Raw genomic sequence first — 22,528 nt, 5'->3', positions numbered from 1 at the left:
GAAAACAAACAAGTACTCCCCTCCGGGGAATTCATTCTGATAACACATTTTTTATCTGGGAGCTGTACCCTTTGAGAATTATCTGTTCCAGTTTTAATTGTTGTCTAGCACAGTTAGTTGGGTGAAAGATGCAAGGTTTTCCGGTGGCGCTGACAGTTTGTTGCACGGGCTCAAAAGGAGGGTGCGAAGAACTTGTTGAAGGGGCCGTTATGTTCACCAAGGACTCGTAGTTGGCAATTTAAATAGAGATTAAAAATGTGTTTTTAATAAGAGGTTATTCCTCTGGAGTAGTAAAGACTCCCCAAACGTTCTCTTTCATGGAGGCTTTTATGTGCGCTTATTAAAGGCAGAGGCGGTGGTACCTTGTTTGTGTGAATATAAAATGCAGAAGATAAACTAAGTTTAAAAGCAAAATTGTTGCTAATTATGGCGACTTTAGTCTTTGGGAGTCTGAGGACGACGTGTGCAGTAAATAAGGGAACAGATTACACTATTAAACCAGTTTTTGTTTTTAAGCAGACAGCAAATTAGGGCGGTCATTGCCGGTCTTTCATCACCTTGCCGATAGGGATGTAAGATGAGTCATCAGTGCTATTGGAAATCGTCCCCTGGGCTCCTTAATTTGGCCCATTCTCCATTTTATGAGACCGCCGTTATTAGATCACTAGGGTAATAATATATTAATTTGAGCCTTTTAGTCAGTTAATCGAAATTTAAATGGGAGACGGAATATGTAACGTGTCTGTGAGGATTGTGGTTACCGTTCTGGATTTGCGGTGCGACATAATGTAGTTAACGGTTAAAGTAGAGCCGAGGGTAAGTGTACAACTAGTTACCAGCTCATCGAAATATCAAAACAACAAAAAGGCAATGTCCATATCGGCGGTTGTACATTCAACACTTGAATTGCTCCGTCGAGTGCCACCTAGTGGCTGCCGGCGTTTCAAACAATTTCCCCTTTAGAGGTGAGGAGCAGTGTTAGCCTTCTGTTATATAGAATTTGATCTTTTATCCCACTACTGGCTTCTCCAACTTTGGGAATTCTCTCGACATTTAAAACCCCCAAAACTCAGAAAACAGTGCACATCTCTACTGCCTTGAGCAGTGACTTGGTAGATGCCACCCAGAGATGGAACTCTGGGAAGTCATCTGCTGTCGGGCTCCTGCTTCCAAGGGGGCACCTCTCCTCTCCGGCAAGTTATTTGAAAGCCGTCAATATTGCTTCTATGGCTGACACTCCCTCCTAGCAGTACCATAGATGTCACACGCAATGAATGGCTGGACATCTACAATATTGTTCCCTGGTTCATGCCTGCAGCGATCATGGGCTTGTGCTGTACTGAGCACACTGTATTGCCTATATCTCGTACAATGTACCTCTAACATGCCTGGTCACTCTCGCCAGCCTTTCTCTCTCCATAATTTTCTATCCCAATTGACACCACTCCCGCTGGCACTACCAGCTCTTGTCTGTAATCTTCACTCAGAGTCATAATAGCTTTAAATGTCTCAACTTATCCTCCTGACTCCTCTTATCGTCCTTACATTGTAAGTTTGCATAACGCAAGACTTGTCACCCTCTGTCTCACATCTGCTCTGGTCTTGTCAGATTCGTACATAGTTCTGCATTATGCATAAATTGTTTTCTTTTACTAGTTTGTATAGAGATTGTTTTTGTATACTGGGGGAGGGGGTTGGTTTTCTTTGCACTGAGGAAAAATGTTTTTTTTTTAGACCTTTTAAATAAATATGTGGAATGTGAAGAACTGTGTGTGCCACGTATCTCAGTGACATATGGTATCTCAGTGTTTAGAATGAAGACACCCCAGGGTACCATGTCACAAAGTTTGGGAACCACTGGCCTAAACCTAACTCCTACATGCCCGAGTGGCCGCTCGTGCTCCCTACATACTAAATGATCGGGATCCCAGCATCGGAATACTGATCTATTCAGAGTTCCGGTTTTGTGAGAGAAGTCGGGATGCCGGCAGTGGTATACTGAACGTATAGGCATCCTGACCGCCGGGATGTTTATAACTTACATACATCGTCTTTGTTTATTACTTAGCATATTTATAGAGAAAACTTTCCAAATTGATGGAGCTCCCTCAAATTGCAGGAAGAGATGAGATGAGGGAGCATCAGCTACGAAAGGCCATCGTCCAGTGATGATTTTAAATCAACGATAGTCTATGACCAATGGTAACTACTTTTACCATCGATGGGGGAGAACAAGATGGTTTCTCACCATCGATACTACAGTGCTAACTTATTTGTACAATTTTATTCCCAAGGTGTCAGGACATAGAGCATAGCTCTGCCTGACTTGTGTAACCACACCCCTGGGCCCTTATTGCAACTTATGGCATGCAACTCACTAAACACTAAAGCAGGGGTGACTATCGGGGTTGGAACCTTGGGTGGTTTCCTTGCAAAATGGTTTCACACCATCGAGGTTAGTCCAATGGTTCTGGCCTTGTTGGAGTCCGGCAGCATCAGGCCTTACAAAGAGCCACTTGAACACTGCATTCTGTGCCGACACACCAAGAAGAAGGTACCATGTGGCAGGGTGGCATAATACATTGTGTGAGCCGCTGCTTCAATCCTGTACTACTGTATTATAAATATAATGTCTCCTCTCATTTTACTTAGTGTATAAAGGAGGAAGCATTCGCCTTGGCTAGTGGACAGAGCTTTTTTGTTTTTTGAGTTCTGGAACCACTTTCCCAGCTGTTGGGGCTTGTCCAGGCCATCATGAATACAAACCCCCATGTGCGGCAGCCTTCCTGCCCAGACATGGAAATCATTGGACCTTATAAAAGTTAAAATAAACTTTTCAAGCTCTTGGAAATCTATCATAGTTGGTGAGATGTATTTATGGGCTATGAGCTTAAAGATTGATCTCATAGTTAGAATTTGACAGCCAAAAAGCAAGAGAGGTGCAGGAATTACCAGTGATAGAATACACAAAGCCAGATAATCAACACACAATTCCACATGAATGAACAGTCTATTATTGCATCATCATATACAATGAGACACTAGCTGTGATTGGCTGACATGTGTAAACTTGTCTAAATGCATTACACTGGCTCAATCACTGTAAGTTTAAGGCAGATGGATCCTTATTATATAATAGGTGCCGCACTCAGGTTCAAAATACAAGGGTGGAGGGAATTTAGCTGGTCAGCACATATAAAAATACGTGCAAGTACTCTATGTGCTGCCTGCAAGACTCAAGGGATCGGCAATGCTGTGTCTGTCTCAGCCGCCACTGCACCCCCGACACTGCACCCTGCATTCGGCTTTGCTGTCCTTTAAAGCCTGCCCCCAGACTCCTTTGATAAACCTGGCCAATGGGAGCCTGAGGGTGGGCTTAAAATGATACTGATGCCTAATGCTGAGTCCCAGGTGCACGCAGTGGCTGTGATCGACACAGCTCTGCCGGTCCCTCGGGACCTGCAGCCAGCACATATGTTATATACATTTCTGCATGTATGTGCATTTGTGCTGACTTACCCCATCTAACAGGGGCTACAGCCGCCACTGCACATTATTATATAGTGTATGGGGAAGCGGCGCTAAAACAGCGTATGCTAGAATCCCCATGATCCAGACAATGAGCAGTATAAGAAAGTGGGGAGGCCGCAACCAAGACGAACTGTATAGGAAGCAGCCTCCTAGACTGGTACATATGAGGACTGCCATGTTTAAAGAGCATTACTTTACGGTAGAATGTAATAAAGGGCATAACTGTGTGTTGAATAATAATATAGTGGGTATTACGGCTTGTGGCATTATGTGTAAGGGGCATTACGGTGTGTGGTATAATGCATAAGGGGAATTATGGTTTGTGGCGTAATAAATAAGGGGCATTATGGAGTGTGGCGAAAGGGGAATTATGGTTTGTGGCATAATATGTAATATGTAAGGGGCATTAAGGTGGTGGCATATTGTGTAAATGGCCTTGCTTAGTGGTGCATAATGTGTAAGGAGATCTAGAGCGGTGCATAATGTGTAAGGAGAATTACAGAGTGGTGCATAATGTGTAAGGGGATTGTGGAATATTTCTATATCTATCTATATGACTATTTTGTATTCATATCATTGATCAACTAATGTATTCCTTTGAATTACTGTGATGAGCAGAGACGAAAGTACTGTATGTACTGTAGGTCTCTGTTGCAGCTTTGTCTATAATGCTGGTCATAGCGGATCAATATAACATTAGTGCAGATTATTGAAAGGTGTAAATATGTCTTCAAAACCATATATAACCAAGGATTTGCCTCCCCAATCTGCATTTTCATAGCTGAAATCGAAACATAGTCTCATGTCACATGCCATACATAGGTAAAGAAACATCTACCGTCGTTGATAACAGAGAATCTTGTATTATTTATATGTAACAGTACAAACCAATTTACAAGAAAGCCTCTTAAGTGGCAGGATTACTTATTAATGAGAGAGAACACAAGTTAATGGAACTGCAACACAAATTCACCTAAAACCCTGTGGAGGTCAGATGAAAAATAATACACATTTGTGGAAAGGATTCTACCTTTAGAATGGACTTTGATGGGTACAGAGATTCATTTGTATTTATATTTCATGGGATCCTCTTTAAATATGATACGACTTGTGTAGAAGACCTATCAATCACTCTTAATTTGTGGAGGGGGGGGTTGTTTGTCGTTTTTCTTTAAATGCATATTACTCTTTCATTTATAACTTTATATTTGTTTGCTTGTAAATATCTTAATTTGTTTACAAGGTTCTTAAAACAGAGCAGTGTGGTTTAAAATCTAGCATGTTTTAACCAGAAAAGGCTGATAGCCAATAGAGGCTGCAGTGCCAACAGGATACTGCAGGGGGAGCCGATCAGCACATATATTAACACAACATTGCATGTGTGTTTATATTTGATGACTGGCTTCCCCCATTGGCACTGCTGATATCTATAGTTTGCAAAAGACTGGCATGTATAGTGTTGTACTGAGCATCTTCTCTGGCATTGTAGGGGTTTTACCCCTTTGTTTCATCCTGTTACCATGGGATACATGGAGCACTTGAGGCATCGTTCAAACCACCTATGTCATACCACCATGGCCAATGGCTAGCTTGACCTTGTGAATGGTGAGACCCAACCGATTACATCTTGAGCAGTCTAATACCTTAAAACACAGAAATTGCCGAGATGGATTCATAGATTTCTGAAACCCAACTTTTTAAGTAATTATACTTTTTATATGTGTGTCTAAATAAATAAAAGTGAGAAAGAAACACACAGTAGTAAAGTTCAACTATATACCAGTGTATCTCTCATCGTGCTCACTGGTGCATTTTGCGCTAGAGCAGTAGGGAAGACACCATTAAAGTGCCCTCAGTGCTTTTTTCCCAGAGGTATATACGTATGCACAGTAGACTCCGGTACAACGCTAGAGCTGGCCTGCCGGCTAGAGTGGAGGAGAACGGGCCTTGATCGAGATTGCACTCAGACCCCTTTTCTCTTGATACACCCCTAATAACCTTGCTCAGAAATCCTAAGAGAATTACTGCCGTTGGGTAACTACTATGACCAGGAGGAAGGACAGATGTGGCTCCCCGGCCTACCCTTGCCCACTAGTTATTTATGTATGCCTGCAAAATTGTACCAGGATAAGTGAACCTTTAAGTAAGATATCTTAATGGAACCCATTTCAGTAGTTAAGAACTATGTGGCCAATTGAGATCCGCTCATACCGGGCCGAATACGGCCCTTTCCCCGATGTTTGGGGTGTGCGCATGTACAAACCCTGGGAGCAAACGGCGTCAGCGAATTTCACACTCGTGGGCTGTTTGCTCCAGAGGGGGCAGACGGGAGGCGGCCAGGGTGCTGGAGCCGGGCAATGCCCAGTGTTTTATGGGCGCCCCCATAGAAATACCGGGAGTTCTCCTGGGAATTCAGGCGTCTCGATACCTGCTTGGGTCGGGCGGCTGACCTCACATGCAGTCAGGCCCGCCCCCTATTCAGTGATCAGTTTTGACTGACTTTTATTTCCGAAGGGGTGACATCATTAGTTGGTCAGCGACTATCGAATGGTTATCGAAGGCCCAATATACCTTCCTTGTACGTAACTCTGAAATCGATACTGTAGTTGGTGCAACATTGACCGTTGTTATTGCACAGAACTGTAATCCGCTCGGCATGGAACGTGCTACAAACCATCAGTGGCAGTGCACTGGTTTATACCGGTAGTTTTGCATTTTAATTAACTTGCATCTTTTCCACCAGTCTCTTTTTTTTTTAAGCCTTTTAATTGTGTGGCAGACCAATTTGTCATTCTCCTTGCTATCATCTGTGAGCCCCCACTGCCTGTGTCACGTCCCCTTCCCTCTGCCTGTACTTTAGAATAACTTGCAATCTCATTTTCTCACTTTATTCAATTCTCAACACTCTCTCCTTAGCCGCGTGTCTGGGGGGTTCCGTGTCTCTCATCACGCTCGTGCCATCTGTCTGATCTTGCTTCTCCGCAGTACAGTGGCAACTCTTTGGCCCCATTGAAAGACTCCCTAATAACGGCCTGTCTCAAATGTTGTACAGGCTTATAGATATGCAAATAACAAGGCAAAGCACATTTGCAATTAAAATCCACATAATTGTTTTCTGTTAATTTTTTTTTTCTGTCACCGTGCTTTTATTACATTATTGTAGAACCTTTTTTTGGGTCAGTTTTCTTTTAATATTTGCTTTTGACCTTTTTGATAGAAAGATACTATGATACGAACTTCCTAAAGCACACTTAGATGGTAGGGATGGACATCAGAAGCTCACCATCGAATGGCGGCTAGGCTTCCACCATTGGAACTTTCCATGAGATGGTAACTAAGCATCGTATAACAATAGTTAATGAAGAATGCATTGCACTTGTTCGTGCATGGGAAATAAATCGTGGTTAGGCATCCGCAGTAGAGAGGGTGTGGATTGTATTGTCGACCCGACTTAGGTCGACAGTCATTAGGTCGAGAGGGTTCTAGGTTGACATGGATGAAGGTCGACATGGTTTTAGGTCGACAAATGCGGTAGGTCGACATGGGTTAGGTCGACAGGTCGCAAGGTCGACATGGTTTTTTCACTGTTTTTTTACCTGAATGCCGACACAGTCAACATGGACACAGTTGGAAGTCAACCACAGCCCCTCGCTTCGCTCGAAATGCTTCGGGCACGGTGCCTCGCTACGCTCAGCACACTATTTTATTCTCCCGCCGTGCCCTAGTGGATGGTAGGGAATGAAATACCGCCTGTCGGCACGTCGGCTCATAAAACAGTGAAAAAACCCAACTTGCGACCTGTCGCCCTAACCCACGTCAACCTAACACATTTATCGACCTAAAACCATGTCAACATTGTCCCATGTCGACCTAGAACCTTGTCGACCTAGTTGCCTGTCGACCCAACGGTGTCGACCTAATGACTGTTGACCTAAGTTGGGTTGATAATTCGACCGTATCCCAGTAGAGAACCGTTCTTACATCGACTACCAGTGACATCACCCTCAATCATACTTGCTTACCCTCTTTGAATGGCCTGGGTGGCTCCCAAAAATTGTGTGTCCACCTCTCTGCCCCACATTGCCGCCAGTCTCGCACAACCCCCTCCCCCCCTGTGGGGATCGAAATATGCAGATAAAATCATCATAGCCCTTCCCCCCGCCGTGCAGCGCCTGTAATACGATGACGTGATCACACTGGCCATGGCTTCAATACAACACTTAATGCATGACCCCAATCCCACCCCTATTATGTCTCCCCGGTGGCCGCCATCCCCCCCACCCCCACCCCCGCTTCTCGGACCTGGCTTCCCTAGAAGTAGGTAAGTATGTCCTAAATAAATGTAAATAGAGTTTTTTGCTTAATATTATCATTTGCATTATTATGTTTGTAGATTATGCATTTCTGAAGAACTAGTTACCAGCCTGCCAAAATGGTGTCAAAACAGAGAAACACTTCAACTGCGCCATCTAGTGACCACCAGCACACACAACACTTGAAGATCCCACATAGAGGTGAGGAGCAGCGTTAGTCTTTTATTATAGTGGGGGGGGGGGCAAAGTTAGGATTCACAGCACAACACCACCCACACACAACCACCTCCCACCTGAATCACCTCCTCCTGGTTCTCAATGGGTTACCCTTGAGAAGTTATCAGGCTTAATCCTGTTTATTTTAAATTCACAGTTGTGTTTCCTCCCTTTATACATGTTGACGAATGTTGTGGTAATATGAGAATACATCAATCGGTATGAGTCATTGTCTATTAATAATAGTGATAATCAACGCTGTCTTTGCTTTGTGCCGATTAGACCATACATAAATCGCGCAGGATCAGCGCCATCTAGAAGCACCATTATTCTGGAAAACTGTTTTATACTTGTGTGACTTGGTGAGTAGCGAGCGATCAGTAGGGATAATATTTGCTTAGCTAGAGAAATGTTAATATCCATGTACAGTAGCTTCATCAGTGTATTCTGACTCCACATTTAGCAGCTGTCCATGTGTTACAATTTAGCGATGACACAGGAATATTAATCCGCTGTTTGAAAACGGGCAGCACAACATAGAAAGGGGGGAACGAATTCCTGCTCATCACTTAACATCCAACGCTTTCACTTATTTGGGTATGAGAGCATCACATTCACAACAAATGCACCGATTTGCCCAGCAGCTCAATAATTAATATTTGATAGCATTTTAAGTGGTCCTCCCCATTGCTATAGATGGCTACAACTACTATGCTTTTATGTTTGCGGCAGAATAGTCATTGGCAGGATGTTTGTTTCATCTTTAACCCACTTCGCTGCCAGACAGCCCCCAACCACCAGCAGTGCACACCGTGACTAGGCTAACATTGGCTCATGTGTATACACATGTATAATTAACTCCTGCAGTGCTGTAGGTTTTACACTTTCTGACGCATTTTGGTATATTTAATTAACCCTTTGGGGGCCAAGTGAATTTGTTAAAGTAGGTCTGAAAATAACTAAGCAAACATTGGTATTCATTATAATGTCCTGTAATGTTTAACTTATGTAGAAAATAGAATATATTTGGTACTTATGTATTATCTGGGCTCCCGATTTTTTCATTGCATGCCACTACTTAAGGCATGCAATGCGATTTTTCATTGTAAAGACCTGATTTTTAATTGTATAGTCACCCATGGGTGATTTCATACCCCCACTATCCAACTACGCATGGAGTTGATTTCATATAGGCCCTTATTCTGATGTGGGCGGTACGGCCCGCGTGCGGCCGTACCGCCGATGTTTTCGCTCTGCACATGCGCAGAGGTCACTCTGCGCATGTGCAGGGGAAATCGCCGCACAAAAATTTTATACGCCGCAAAGGGGGCGTATAGGGGCGTGAGGGGCTTAATAGCCTCATTTACCTATGAATACGCCCAGCATTTCATGGGCGTTCCCATGCAAACGCGGGGCGTATGCATGGTAATGAGGCTATGACGCCAGTGATGGGGGCGGAAAGCTGACATCGCCGGATGTCAGCTCTCAGCCCCCATACAAGCTTTCACACGGACGATTGTCCGTGTGGTCTAAGCTTGCGGGAGCTGCTGGAGCGTGCGGCCCTGCCTTCGATGGTCGCCGACCATCGAATGCAGGGGGCAGCTCCCACCATGGTGGAGGCGTACGCCCCACCATTTTCATGCGGATCGCCAGCCGTCCGCGTACGGACGGCCGTGGCGATCCGTATTGGAGGCGGGGATTGGTTTGTGCGGCCGGAGCAACGTATGCGGCTCCGGCCGCACAGACCAGAATAAGGGCCATAGTGTGGCGAGCGGACGTGGATAACTTTACATGTATTCTGCATCCCCTCGCGGGGCTCGCTGCGCTCGCCACACTTCGGGCTCGGTGGCTCGCTGCGCTCGCCACACTATATACAATCAGATGGTTGGATAGTGGGGTATGAAATCACCCATGGGTGACTATAATTAAATAGTGGGTCTTTACAATGAAAAATCGCATTGCATTGCATTGCGATGCGATGCAATGAAAAAATTGGGTGCCCAGATAATACATTGTTACCATATATTTTCACACAACCTTTTTTATTTGAATTTATATAACAAATGTGAGCAGATATTTTGAACATCTCTTGCAGAGATGTTGGCACTCAAAGGGAGTAAGCTTTATGCATACCTCCCAACAGTCCCGATTTTATCGGGACAGTCCCGATTGTTAGGGCCTGTCCTGCTGTCCCACCCGCGGGCGGCAGTTGCTAAGCAGCGGGGAATAAACGCTGTGCGCATGCGCACAGCGTCTATTACCGCAGCCAGGGGGCTGGGGGCATGGCTAGAGGCTCACAGAGCCTCTGGGTCATGCCCCCATAGCGGCAAAATGGGGGCGTGGCCTTGCGGAAGAGCCGCGAGTATAGGACACGCCCCCAAATTAGACCACGCCCCGAAAATTTTGACGCGCCTCCGGCGCGCAGCAGCAGCTTCCCGCCTGCTAAAGTGCCAAAGTTGGGAGGTATGCTTTATGTAGAAACATATGCCGTGGTTTGTGTGTGGGTGGTGAGTGCGTGTGGGTGAAATTTAATAGGATGAGCAATTTGGTAAGAAATCCCCAGGGGTTTTTTTAAAGCGGCAATCATTGATGCTTCAAAATTAAACTGGTTATGCCGTGTAAATGATTGCCGCTTTAAAAAAACTGGAGATTTCTTACGAAATCTTTCACTTTCTGAATCTCTCATCCTATTAAATTTCCCCGTGTGTGTGTGTGTGTGAGGGGTGGGGGGTTATATTTTGTGTCTCTCTCTGCGTAATGTATTAGAATGACTAGGTTTGTCGCTATGTAAATCAAGAGAGGCGTGGCAATCAATAACGTGCGGAGGCGAATAACATTGCAGGAGTGAAGTTGAATCAAAATACAAGTGAATTAATTTCTTTAAAAAAAAATGATTTGAATTTGTAAACAAATCTCTGGCAGGGTAAAAAAGACATGATTTGCTTTAACAGACACGCATAACTTTTTGATTTATCCGCATTCTTTTCTCCTCCAGTATAAGCAAGGCAGGTAATGTTAAATTTATACATGAAATTTGAATCTGGCTTTATTAGATCCCACATTCAAATGCGGTTTGTTTTTTTACGCGTTTTTTTTTTTCTTCAACCCTTCGTAACTGCTTTCCAGAAGCTATTGCTGTAACTCTATAATATTGTCTTAAATTATACATGATGATACAATGCAAAATAGTGGATGTCAGCGTCGAGCCTACAATTACTTTACATCGGTAGTAAATATCTAAACGCAATGGATAAAATTATATTGGACGTGACAAGTAACCAGCAATAACATACAGCCTTCCTTTTGTCAACTGACTGTCCGAGGTTTGCCCACCTCAGATTATACGTTGCCTTGTCAGGCTCCCTTACCGCGGATGCTGACAGCTATGTACACGTTCTCACCTCGTATGTTATTAAAAATGAAAAGTGTTCTGCCCATTATTACTGCAAAATGTCATGTTGCGCACTGTAAGAGCCAGGCAAACATATAACAGAAGCAGAAGAGGAGACAACATTCCGCGAGCAGTTACTCTGTAACTTTTCTACTACTTTTTTTTTTTTTGCTGTTCCATCTTTCATTATAACGGAAAAGGTGGAATACAGACTAACGAGCTAGAAGCAGACAGTCTCGTAGCAAAATCGAACTGCTAACGATGTCCTGTTAAATTCACTTTTTATTTATCTGGAATATCCCGACAATGCCCTCTTCCCCTTATGCTGGGTACACACCAGGACGACTAGGGCCCGATCAGCACAATCTAGATCCGATTCCGATCAATTGGATGCAGATTGTGTGCTGATTGGGCCCTTTTCTGAGCTGGTGTGGAGCGATTCCGATCCGATGCGCGGTCCCGCGGGTCGGTCGGTCGTTATTGAGATCCTACCTGCTGCAGGTAGGATCTCAATGACGACCATACAACCGGGTGCGGGTCGCCATCGGATCGGACCCGCTCACGGTGCACATCGTGAGCGGGTCGTGCCCTCCCGCGTCATCGTGAGCGGGTCGGACGAGACACTGACGACCCGCTCACGATGTGCATCGTGAGCAGGTCGTCCTGGTGTGTACCCTACATAAGCCTTGCTTAGAAAAATAAACCACATAAATTCATATAGTCATTTTTTTTATTTATACGTATTCCTCTGCCTCCTACGTCAGTGGCTTGAGAGACCACCGCTAATTATACCAACACTTTGCAGGTTTTTAAGTGTCAATGTTTTGGAAGCACTTAAAACACTGAGGGGTAGATATATGAAGCAGTGATGAGGGAGGATAAGTGAGCCAGAGGAAAAATGGCCCATGGCAACCAATCAGCACTGAAGTAACATCTAGCATTTTAATAGTATAAAATTGTACAGAGCAGCTGATTGGTTGCCATGGGCCACTTCTCCTCTGGCTCACTTCTCCCTTATCACTGATTCATACATCTACCCCCGGGTGAGAGACATGTCAATCATATAGTCTTTTTATTTTTTCTCAACATCCTTGCACTGATCTCCCGCTTTCCTAGAGATGTAAACATACCCAGTCCTCATTGCTTGAGAGTAGGGATGGCCATCATTGCCTTTGTTATCGATGGTTGCCATCGATGGCAAAAGTGCAACTTATCATCGATAGTGTATAAATATTCAATGGACGACCATCAATGTTTTTATATATCGATGGTCATCCATTTTCTTTGATTGATTGGCCTGTAGGCCAATAAAAATGTGGGGGCGGGGCTTCGCGGGTGCCGGGGGCGGAGCTATCCTCTGTGTCCCGACACCTTGGGGAAAAAGCAAGAATGAAACTATTCGTATAAGGTTGACATCGATGGTGGGAAACCATCTGGTTCTCCCCCATCGATGTCAAAACTATTTAACATCGGCCATAAACCATTGATAATTTGTAATCATCGATGGTCGATGGCCATCCCTACTTGAGAGTGGATAAGAGGGGGCGTGTTTATGTATTTAGATTTACTGGAGCATGCCTGAGTTCTGTGGGCAGATTTTCGAGTGGCACAAGATCGCTGCCAGCTCAGGGTAAAGATGTTTTTCCCATCTCCAAAAGCTTATAGAGATAAATTACCACTGGCACAACAGTGATCACCTGATAACACACCAGTGTCTTTTTAAACCCTTATTTTTTGGGGAGTTCAGTAGGCTAGTTTTTGGTCATTTGTTCAGAATACAGTAAATAATTTACTCACTTAAATGAATTCAACCATAATCGCAGAAACAGCCATATGTTTTTGTAAGGTCAAAGTTCATTTAAGATTTTTATTCCAATGTTGATATATATACAGATGGAACGAGAGGAAGGGGAAATGGTACTAGTTATCTGGGCTTGTTGGAGGAGGTCCACCCATGTCAGCTGCTAAAATGGACAATGCCCTTTTTTGTGGTGCTGATGATAGAGAAAAATGTCCTCCATTTGGCCAAGTTGCCCAAAATACCCTGGCCCTTGGCCGCTCTCTGTGACCCTGCACTTATATTGAGACACGGACTAAAGTCTGGATTTTTGAACTCTCAGGATTATGGCCTTCAATGCTAGAGATCCCATACCTGTATGTGCATGGAGAATCCATGGCTGGTGCTTTTGATGCATATTACAATATCATTTTCTGTGTAATACAAGACAAGCCTAACAGGGATTTCTGTAGGTTATCAAATGTATTGTGCAGAAAGTGTTGACCTTTAGTTTTGTAATAATTCTCCGCTGTCCTCCTGTAGCATAATGTTGGCCAAGAGCATTGGATATGTCATGCAGAAGATGCAATGCCCTTGGACAACCTCTTCTTCATTTTGGATGGCAAAGTATGGGGCCGATACCCCGTTTTTGATGGTGGGCTTATGTGCATGCAAACCCAAGTGTGGCGATGCCTGCTTGGGGTGGGAGGCTGAGGTCACATGACGCCAGCGGCCACCCCATTTTCAGCGATCAGCGGTGTAAATAAAAGTCAGACGGACTTTCATTTCCGATCATTCGCAAACATTGAATGATTTCTCTCTCCTTCGGCCGCATGCGAGGGAATGTGTTCTCGTACACATCCCCTCGCATGCTAGCAGGGGGATGCAGGCGGCACTGGTGTGGTGTGGGGGGGGGTTTGTGGGGCGGCATGAACCATGCCCAATGGGACTACTTGTGACATTAGTTCCCCAAGTTAGCCTGTGTTTGTTCTACTAGATCCACTCAACATAGAGCTTGTGGAAGCCATCTACTGCATTCCAAAAATTGAGACTTCATGGAGACACTGAAAGTTGGCCATGTATTTTGGAATATTTTTATATTTGAATGAGGTATCTTGAGGTATCCTGTATTTATGTTGTATAAACACATCAAAAACATGAAATACACACAAATATATATATATATACAGGTTGAGTATCCCCTATCCGAAATGCTCGGGACCACGAGCATTCCGGATAGGGGAATATTGCGGTTTTCAGAATATTTTTTTTTAAAGCATACTTACCTGTCCCCTGATGGTGTCCGGTGGTTCCTTTGGCGTCCACGCAGTCCCTGGGCGTCCACAGCAAGCCTCTGGCATCTTCTCCGGGTCTCCAGCGGTCCCAGGAATGCATTGCATTCCTGGGACCCCTGGAGAAGATGCCGGAGGCCTGCTGTGGACGCCCGGGGACTTGGTAAGTATGAAAAGAGGGTTAGGGGGGGTTAAAAAAAAAAAAAAAAAATCGAATGATTCCAAAAACCACGGTTTTTGTAATAATTCGGATAAGGGATGTCCGGATAGCGGATACTCAACCTGTATATATATATATATATATATATATATATATATATATATATATATATATATATATATATATATATATATATATATATATATATATATATATATATATATATATATATATATATATATATATATATATATATATATATATATATATATATATATATATATATATATATATGTGTATATATATATATGTGTATATATATATATATATATGTATATATATATATATATATATATATATATATATATATATATATATATTTTTTTTTTTTTTTAATTAGATTTTTTATTAACGTTTTATAGAACACATATAGGTAGGGGGGGTACAGAAAGGAATAAAAGGGGGGAAGGCGGGACAATGGGGAAAGAGGACATAATCGTAGGATCACAATACATTATCGAGCGACAAAGACATTTGCATAATATTTGCAAGAGGACATAATATACAAATATATCCAAACCGTCATTCACATACATGGTCTTGTCATAAGGAAAAAGGGCTCAGAACCACTTATAGGTGGGTATAACAGGACTGCAAAACTAATGGCCCATCCCTACGGGCAGAGGGACCTATATGTACTCCACAAAGACCAACAGAGGGCATGATTGGATGGACTACCGGTGAAGAGTAGGCCCGCGGTTTCGTATTCATAGTGAGATTGTATTGCTTGTTCTACCAGGGTGGGGACTTGATAGTGCGCCAATGTTGTGCAATAAATAACCTAGTCAATATTAAAATATGGCCCATCACATATCTATCATTCGGGGGGGGGAATAAATATGTAGGAGTGCAAATTTAGGTAGAGGGAGGGCACTTGTGTACTTTCACGGCTGCCATCGCATGCCAAATGTAGTGGCATGCAATGGGATGCGATTTTTGCATTTTTAAGCATTTTTAACAGAAATGCATCCAAATGCATTGAAATTAGTATCAAACATGTTCAATGGCCCCCAAATGTCATTTTTGAGGCTGTACCACCCCCACTATTAACGCGAACCCGAAGCGTGGCGAGCGCAGCGAGCCCGCGAGGGGCGGCGATACGCGTCCTACGACCTTTTCATACCCCCACTATCCACGTCGGTGTGGAGTTGAGAATAGAAAGTGTGGCGAGCGCAGCGAGCCACCGAGCCCGAAGCGTGGCGAGTGGACGCGGTCACCTGTGAAGCCCGCGAAGGGACGTATCCGTGTCCCCTCGCGGGGCTCGCCACGCTTCGGGCTCTGTGGCTCGCTGCGCTCACCACACTTTCTATTCTCAACTCCACGCCGACGTGGATAGTGGGGGTATGAAAAGGTCGTAGGACGCGTACCGCCGCCCCTCGCGAGCTCACTGCGCTCACCACGCTTCGGGTTCGCGTTGATAGTGGGGGTGGTACAGCCTCAAAAATGACATTTGGGGGCCATTGAACATGTTTGATACTAATTTCAATGCATTTGGATGCATTTCTGTTAAAAATCGCATGCGATCGTATGCGATGCGATTTTTTACTATACCATGGACATCGTGGGAGCCGTGATTGTACACAAGTACCAGAGGGAGTACACTGTAGCCTAGGGCGTTGGATATAAGGGTAAAAAACGCTGTCCAAATGGGAGTGAGGGTAAGGCAGGACCCAATGTACCAACACCCCCACAGTTGCACCATCATGCATTCAATTGAGATGGCCAGATAGCATGATGTCTGGCAGGGGTAAGATGTAGACGATGGAGCAATTTATAAAAATGCTCAACATGAGATATACATTTAGATACGTGAAAGCACATATACATTTAGATACGTGAAAGCACATATGAAACACCCCCTGCCAGTCTTCATCTGGTATTGAGCAGAAAAGGTCAGATTCCCACCCCAGCCATGGCATTCAGTTTTGAGGGAGAATAGAGGTCCACACAAATATATATTTTTTGTGTGCATGAAACAAGGTTTTAAAACATGAAACAAAGTTTGTGTCCTACAGTATCTCAGGCACTGAATGTGAATGCCAAGCAATTATTTTCTTGCACATATTTAGTGCCAGTTACATCAAATTCAAGTCAATATCAAGAGTGCAAACTGTACCCTGCATTCATCAGATCTGCTGCTTTCACAGATATCACTGCCCAGATCTCTGCTTCTGTAAAGTAAAGTGTGCAGAAATCAACTATTGATATGAAAGGAAATCAATGTGTTGTCTTTCTTTACAGGATAGATGGTCTTTCAAAGTTAAAAATAAGTGATGTGACAGCGCCTATAACAAATGTCTGGTGTGGCCAGGGGGACAGCATTGTTCCACATGAGTGTAATGTGGAAGATCCAGTCCAGGATTTAGAACAGCAGCAGTAGCAGGGCTAGGAAGATCCTACCCGGGTTGTATTGGGAATCACTGGCTGATTAGCAGCACCTGGTGCTTCCTGTTATATGTGTGTTCAAGACAGGTGGTTGGTGTTCCCAATAGCAGTTAATGACTGGGCAATAGGCTTGCAGGGGGTCTGGGGAATATGTTAGGATAATTTGGAAGTACCCTTATTGTGAGAACTTCCATTGCTGTAACCTGAGAACTTAAGAAATGCCAATCTACAGATCTGTACTATATAATCGAAATAGGGTTACCACCTTTTTGTTGAGAGATTCCCGGACAGTGGCCCGCCCCTTGACACACCCACTGCCCCGCCCATGCCCCGCCCTTTGACCCGCCTTATGTTGATTTTTTTTAACCTTTTTTAATACCCATTACACGTTATGCCCCACACCGTCATGCCCATTACATGTTACAACATACACCGCAATGCCCATTAAATGATATGCCAGGATTGAAAAAAAATTTTGGCAAGGCGGAATATATACAGTGCGCGCCGTAAGCGCGCGCCAAAAATTTGCAACATAATGCCGATTACACGTCACACACCCATTACATAGCATACAAAATGCCATAGTATACCACATGCCATAATGCCCATTATACGGTATGCCACACAGCGTGATGCCCATTACATGTTACGCCATACACCGCAATGCCCATTACACAATATGCTAGGATGAAAAAGTTTTTTGTAAAGGAGGAGCAACACAGACAGTGCGCGCCATAGGCGCGCGTCAAAAATTCTCAACATAATGCCGATTACACGTCACACACCCAATACATAGTGTACAAAATACCATAGTATACCACATGCCATAATGGCAATTACATGTTATGCCACACACCATGATGCCCATTACACATTATGCTTATTACTTGTTATGCCAGGACTCAATTTAGGGACAACACAGACACCGTAATGCTGATTACACATCACACACCCATTACATACCCATACCCTTGCCAGAATGCCCATTACACATTATTCCAAAATCTTCACTGACACACTGGTGACTACACTATTATTTGCTTTCAAAAGCTTGCTTGAAAAATAGTGATCATCATCATCATACAACAACATACTATTGTATTGGGCCAGGCCCAGACCAGCCACAGTTGTAAATCTAGAGAGAGAGTAGCTCCTGTGGCTGTGCTAAGTGCTGGCTGGGAGGTTGGCTGGAGCAGGCCTGGCTGGGTGGTTGCAGCGGGCACAACTCAACATCGCCCAGGTGGCTTGGGTGTGGCGTAGACGGGGACAGGGGACTGCCTGCCTGGACTGTGGTGACAGTGTGGCCCTCTGTCCTCACACAGAAACACAACGAGAGCGAAATAAGTAAACTCAACTTACTAGTGCCAGTGTCCCAACCCCAACATACTTAGTCACAGCCAGGCTCAGCACTGCTGGCACTGGCAGCCAGATTCAGAAGCAGGCAGTCACATAGCCTGACCCCCCCCATACCTATCCCTCTCCTGACCTGTAGCCTAACCCTCCCCCTAGAGCCAAATTCTCCCCTCTTGTAGCCTCTCTGCACATGTTACATCTACTCTACCTGCAATGCACATGGTTTTACCCATTTTGAGATCAAATTTGGCACCCAAGCTGATATAAACAAAAGTACAGCTGTCAATTACCAGCTTGACACATAACCATGAGGCCTGACATGTAACAATGAGACTCACTGACTGACGTGGAGGCAAGGGTCGGTGGTGGAGGCTGAGCCTGACCTGGTTGCGGGTGATGGATGGTGAAGGAGGGAGGCTGAGGGTTAAGGAGGCCTGGGTGAAGGAGCCGGAGGAGGCTGTTGACGATGTGGAGGGCACTGCGCTGACTGAGCTAGGCTTGGCCAGCCTTGCGTCTTGCCTTGGTCAGAGAGCGAGGCTGTCAGGCTGAGCACGCCAAATACGGAGAAAGAGCCTGGACGAGCGCTGGAGCATGGAGGAGGTGGAGAAGACAGTGACACTCTGCGTGTGTTTCCACTGTCCGTCCAACTCCCGACTCCACCTCCCTCCTCCCAGCGAGCGCCGCGGCGGAGTGACTGACAGTCAGTCACTCATCATGACTCATCACTCTGCGCCGCAGCGCCGCCCCACCTGCCCTGCATCCTGCCGCCCAGCGCCGCTGCACAGCGTTGCAGCGCACATCTGCCACCTCAAAAACTAGCGGAGGGAGCCAGGCGGCCGGGGCGGGCAGAGAGGGGGACTCATTCCCGGACTATGTATAGTCCGGGGAAGCCACCTGTCCGGACTCCGGACGCCGGTCTAAATTACCGGACTGTCCGGACGGGTGGTAACCGTAAATCGAAATCTAATGTGTACACTGTGGCATGCAATTCGATCCCGATCGAAATCGGGGTGGAATAGAAAATGAATCGCACCGTGTGTACGGGGCTTTAGATACCTTGTTATATGACATTTTCTTTGATAGTCCTGGTACACTTTTTGATTTTGCCTTCTTCTCCCTGTTCCCAATATCAGTAGGGGTGGAATATTTGTTGATTACATTTGTAGACTGTAACCCAATTTGTTATTTTTTCATTCTCTATGCCCTGGAGTGTGACAGAAAGCATCTAGAGTGATTTAAAGAGAAAAAGAACAAAAGTGTGAACAACAAAAGAGTCCCATGAAAAGGGGACATATTGTATAGATGATACTTTTCTTGTGTGTGTCCAGCGTTCTGAGACCATTCTACCTTTTGTATTTGATGAGCAGTTATCAGCATCACAGCAGACCATGGGGAAGGATGCTGGGAGGCAGAGAGGGACTTAGGAGTTCCGTCTATGTTTCGCGGATGCTAGAAGGTTATTTTCCAGCCCACTCTGCCAACAAACAGCAACTCTGTAACACGGGGCCTGTGATAATCCAACACTTTATTATTTGGGGTAATACACATGTCTATGGGTCACACGGTGGGGTTCCCAGGTCATCACACAGGTCACGGTTTCCAGGTCACCAGCAAGTACGCTGTGTATCACCAACTGTCATATTTTAAAAATCCACAGGTGGCTTGAAACCTATGAAATGTGTGGGGTCCTGCATTCTGAGTTGAGAACCAGTTAGCATAATAATCATTGAAATACCATTTTTACAATGCAGCAAAATTGCATTCCAAAAATCCAAATAAACTGCTTAATAAACCAGCTTTCTAGAGATATTTCAATGGACTATTATTTTTTAGATGGCACGACCAAAACAACATTGACATACTCCTTTTGTTTTCTTCATTTCGATATTCCAACAGTAGCTTGATTTCATCACCTACTTTTCTTAAAGAAAAATAATGGGAAAGGTTGTGATGAAGAAATAGTACCCATTTTTTTTTTCCAAAACCAATTAAATGGTCTTTGTTCATTGCCGCGTATCGCCACAAAACAACAAAGCTCTCGAACGTTTAATTTTTACATTTCCAATCTTAATACCTGTGTTTCTAGAAGTTGTCACTCCATTTAAAAGATCTTCATTCTGGATGGCCTGTTGGGGCCTGGCTGATTTGGGATGCTTGTATTTAATAAATTCTAGTCTCAAGTAGTCATTTTTGTAAATAATTAGCTTCAGTGGAAAAAATAAGTTGGCATATTGTATGCATCTAATGTCGCAAATGTACACACAGCAAACTTCCTATTAATCAACAGTCAAGCAATGTAAGTTGGGTCTCATACATAATGAATTGTGTTTAAACCTCAAGGGTTTCATTGATAGAAAAATAAGAGAAAACACAAGTGCAGTAAGCTTTTGAATAAAATTTAACTAGATTGCTCTGCATCCTGTAATTGTTTTGGAATCACTGGGGAGTGGATAATTTATCTGCAGTTTGGGTTTTTTTTCCCCCTCTCTCTCTCTCCCTTTCTCTTCATCTATCATGCAGCGAAGGCTGTTTTAATGATATGTTAAGGTGTTGATAAAAAGTGACTTCTATAATTTCCACATTGTTGAGTGTAATACGCTGTCTCAAAATGTTATTAATAAAACATGTTAAATTGAAGCCAATGCAAAGATTTCAGTTCCCGGAGATGGAGACGTAAATTTTTATGTTCTAGTGCGTTTCAAAATCAGCTAAATGTTTGTCAGCAGCAGGAGTTGTTGCTTATTTGCCTATGCGGAAATATGACATGGATTTGGGACTATGGTTAACAAAAAAATTCAAAAAATTTAATTTTAATAACTGTTGGGCCCGTTCTGCCGATGTCGCAATCCACAACCTTTTTGGATGACCAGTAATGAGTTATTAGAGAATCCTACCAGACAATCCTTTAAAACGTCTCTGGAATAAGCTTCTCCCACACCACAGTTAGCACTGCATGATTCACAGGGAGAGATGTATCAAGAGGTTCTACCTATAATTTTATACTTGACAAATGCTAACTAGAAGCTGATTGATTGGTTTAGACAACTTGGTCCAATTAAATAGAATTTATCAAACCTCCTACATAGCCAAATGTGGGGGAGTGGGTCTGGAAACCCCCCTCTACTTGTAAAGTGGATCAAAGTATTATATAATATGCATAGTCTATATACAGATGTAGCAGGCCTTATCCTTGCTGGCGATCCGCCAGCAGCACGGCGCCTCTATCTGACTGAGACGCGCGTGCGTCTCATTATCGGGGCGGCGAGGCGGACGCAATACTGTTCGCCTCCCGCTCGACAGGGCTGGGGGGGACCTCTGGCCACTGTGGGGGGGGGTGCGGTCGCCCGGTGTGGGCACCGGGCGACCGAGGGCAGCACCGTCGGAAGGTGACGCGCGCGTCCCCTTCCAACATACAGATGGCGGCGGGGCAGGGGATGGCGATGGCGACGCCATCGCCATCCCCTGCAAAGATGAATCCCGCTACATCTGTAATACCATCACTATAGCTACAGACACTTCATGCAGTGTTAGGGACATGCGGAGCTGCTGCATATGCCCAGTGGTAGCTTCGTCTACCAAATTTTCTGTGTGCGTGGGGATCTTAGCCTTCAATCAGTGCACTGGACCAGAGAGCAGCTACCAGTAAGAAGAGACAGGAGCCTTAGAATTAGGTGGGAGAATGTGTGCTTAGAACGTGAAGTATTGGTTCTGTATGCCTTTATTTATTATGGTATGTTTAACTTTTCTTGACCACTCATTTATATAATAAATGTTAGATACAGCTTATATTAGAGAATCCAATCAGACCATCTCTAGTGTTAGATATTATACTGTGTTCCATACAGTATCCAGTGTATAAAAAAAAAACAATCCTTACGTGTCCAGGGTCATTACCAGGATATTCTACAGCTCCCATTGATTCCAGCACTTGCTCCAAAGTTCCACAGTGTGTGAGATTATGGACTGCATTTGGAAAAAGTACTCTACAAATTCTGCTTTTGCATCATCAAATAGATTGAGGAAGCAGACAAGTTCTACTGGAAATGGGGA

General features: G+C 44.3%; 1 protein-coding gene and 1 long non-coding RNA gene across 3 annotated transcripts in view; both read left to right on the top strand.

Annotated features, from left to right (window-relative positions):
• LOC146009285 (uncharacterized) overlaps window positions 1-8,423 on the top strand; it is a 120,402-nt gene extending 111,979 nt beyond the window's left edge. Inside the window, exons 3-4 of the long non-coding RNA XR_014444635.1 lie at window positions 7,925-8,045; window positions 8,343-8,423. This is a non-coding gene — a long non-coding RNA (uncharacterized LOC146009285). The remainder of the gene's footprint in view (window positions 1-7,924; window positions 8,046-8,342) is intronic.
• MGMT (O-6-methylguanine-DNA methyltransferase) overlaps window positions 1-22,528 on the top strand; it is a 360,027-nt gene that overhangs the window by 217,088 nt on the left and 120,411 nt on the right. The gene's annotated exons all lie outside the window — the stretch shown is intronic.

This window comes from Crinia signifera, chromosome 6 (assembly GCF_055691185.1).
Source record: "Crinia signifera chromosome 6, ASM5569118v1, whole genome shotgun sequence".
In the NCBI taxonomy this organism is placed as follows: Eukaryota; Metazoa; Chordata; class Amphibia; order Anura; family Myobatrachidae; genus Crinia; species Crinia signifera.
Note: the sequence above shows the minus strand (reverse complement) of the source record. Positions and strands in the feature narration are given on the sequence as shown.